Below are 2,413 nucleotides of genomic sequence, written 5' to 3' on the forward strand. Positions count from 1 at the left end.
GTTATTTTAAAAAGGAAACATGGGGACTTCTGGCTATGGTGTAGTGGTGAAGACAACAAAATTCCTTTGCCCCAAAACAACTGTAAAACTCAACAACATTGTTCAAAAAACCAGTCATTGAAGTGCACTTCTTGGTCCTTCAGATCTGTCTCTTGCTTCAATAGTGCTTGGACAGAACAGACCAAGGGATGCCCCTTGTTCCAGCAGCGGACCAGCCTTCAACCTTTTTTCCAGTTGCAAACTTCAGAATCAGCCACTCAGCTGTCCGTGATCACCAGGGCCAGCCATCACTTTTTGAGTTTAACTGCTTATTACCATGAGCTCCAAGATTCATCAGAATTATTCCACCGAGGTAGAGGCTGCCATCAACCGCCTGCTCAACATGCACCTGCAGGCTTCCTATACCTACATTTCTCTGGGTTTCTATTTTGACCGTGACAATGTTGCTCTGGAGGGTGTGGGCCACTTTTTTTTTTCACGAATTGGCCAAGGAGAAGTGTGAGGGTGTAGAACGGTCTCTTGGAAATGCAAAACCAGAGCGGTGGCCTCGCCCCCTTCCTGGATGTACAGAAGTCATCCCAAGATGAATGGGGTAAAACCCAGGGTGCTATGGAAGCCTCCCTTCTCATAGAGAAGAGGCTGAACCAGGCCCTTTTGGATCTGCATGGCCTGGGTTCTGCCCTTGCAGACCCCCACATCTGTGACTTCCTGGAGAACCACTTCCTAGATGAGGAGGTGAAACTCATCAAGAAGATGGAGCCCTTTCTCAAGTCTCAAACACAATGGAAACAATAAAGTTTTTTGCAGCAAAAAAAAAAAAAAATAAAAAGCAATCACCATTTCAGAGCTTGAACAGAAGCAAGAAGAAAAAAAAGAAAGAAATATTTATTCATGAAAAACTGAATTTCAGGTATGAACAGTGAAAGTCTATGGTGTTCTTTTCTGGAACTACTCCCATCCTACCTCCATATCAGGTGAGGTAGGTGAGGTTGTTCTACCACAGTGGGGCTGGCAGTGAAAAATCAGCAGATTTGCTGGTAGAAGGGATTAACTTGGTTTGGAATAGATGATGAAAAAAACTGTCCAATGGTATTGTTGATAAAGTACCAAATTTGGCAGGAATGAGCAAGGAAAACCAGGAACAATGCTAGCCTCAGGGTGAAGTCCTGGTTGGAGTCAGTGGCAGATGAACTAATAAGCTGAGATTTAATAGGGAAATTCCGGTTATGAGAGAAGCACAGAGGAACTATCCTTGGCTGTCCAGGAGGCTGAATGAATGCATGGGGAGACCTGAGAAGATCTGATAAAAATTAATAGCTGAAAATGTCCTGAATTTGTACATATACTTAAAATCACATGCAAATCCATCAGCAGTGGGTGGATACCTTACTGACTCAACTTAGTTGAGCACAGCTTCTAACCATTAAAATAAGAAAACACAGAGGTGACTCCTAGGAAGCCAAACTCAAAAGGAAAAATGAAATTAAAAAAAAATAAGCAGAACAGTTAGATACCAGAAAGCAGGAGGAGACAAATTCCACAGATTAAGCCTAGGACGGCTACAAATAAATGAAACAAACAAAATGAGCAACACCCTCAGAGGAATAAAGAATCCAGAACTCCTACAATACATTGTGTAAAATGTCTAGTTTTCAAAGATAAAATGACAAGACATGAAATGGGAAAGAGTGACCCAAACTCAGGGGAAAAGTCAATAGAAACTGCCTGAGTGAGCCCAGATGTTGGATTTAGTAGACAAGGACTTCAAAACACTGATAAATATGTTCAAAGAATTAAAGGAACCATTATTTATGAATTAAGGGAAAATGTGATGACAATAGCTGCCTCATTGGAAAAATTCTGGATGCTGGGAAAGATTGAGGGCAGAAGGAGAAGGGGGTGTCAGAGGATGAAATGGATGGCTTCACTGATGTAATGAACATGAACTTGGGCAAACTTCAGAGGTGGTGAGGGACAGAAAGGCCTGGCATGCTGCAATCCATGGGGTTGCAAACAGTCAGACACGACTGGGCAACTGAACAACAACAACAACAACATGATGACAATGGGGCTTCCCCAATGGCTCAGCAGGTAAAGAATCCACCTACAATGCAGGAGACACAGGTTCTATCCCTGATTCGGGAAAATCCCTTGGAGAAGGAAATGGCAACCCACTACAGTATTCTTGCCTGAAAAAAATCCCATTCCATGGACGGAGGAGCCTGACTGGCTACAGTCCACAGGGTCACAAAGAGTCAGACCCAACTGAGTGCCTAAGTAGAAACACATGATGACAATGATACAAAAAAAAAAAAAAAAGAGCAAGTCTCAATTTAAAAAAGGAAACTTAGAAAGAATCAAATGGAAACTGCTCAGTTGAAATTACAGTAACTGATATGAAAGTTTACTATAT

The 2,413-nt window shown here is 42.1% G+C and overlaps 1 pseudogene; it reads left to right on the plus strand.

Moving 5' to 3' along the window:
• Positions 1 to 316: 316 nt before the first annotated feature.
• LOC122435615 lies at positions 317 to 795 on the plus strand (annotated as a pseudogene).
• The last annotated feature ends 1,618 nt before the right edge of the window (positions 796 to 2,413 follow it).

The sequence above is a fragment of the Cervus canadensis genome, chromosome X, assembly GCF_019320065.1.
Source record: "Cervus canadensis isolate Bull #8, Minnesota chromosome X, ASM1932006v1, whole genome shotgun sequence".
In the NCBI taxonomy this organism is placed as follows: Eukaryota; Metazoa; Chordata; class Mammalia; order Artiodactyla; family Cervidae; genus Cervus; species Cervus canadensis.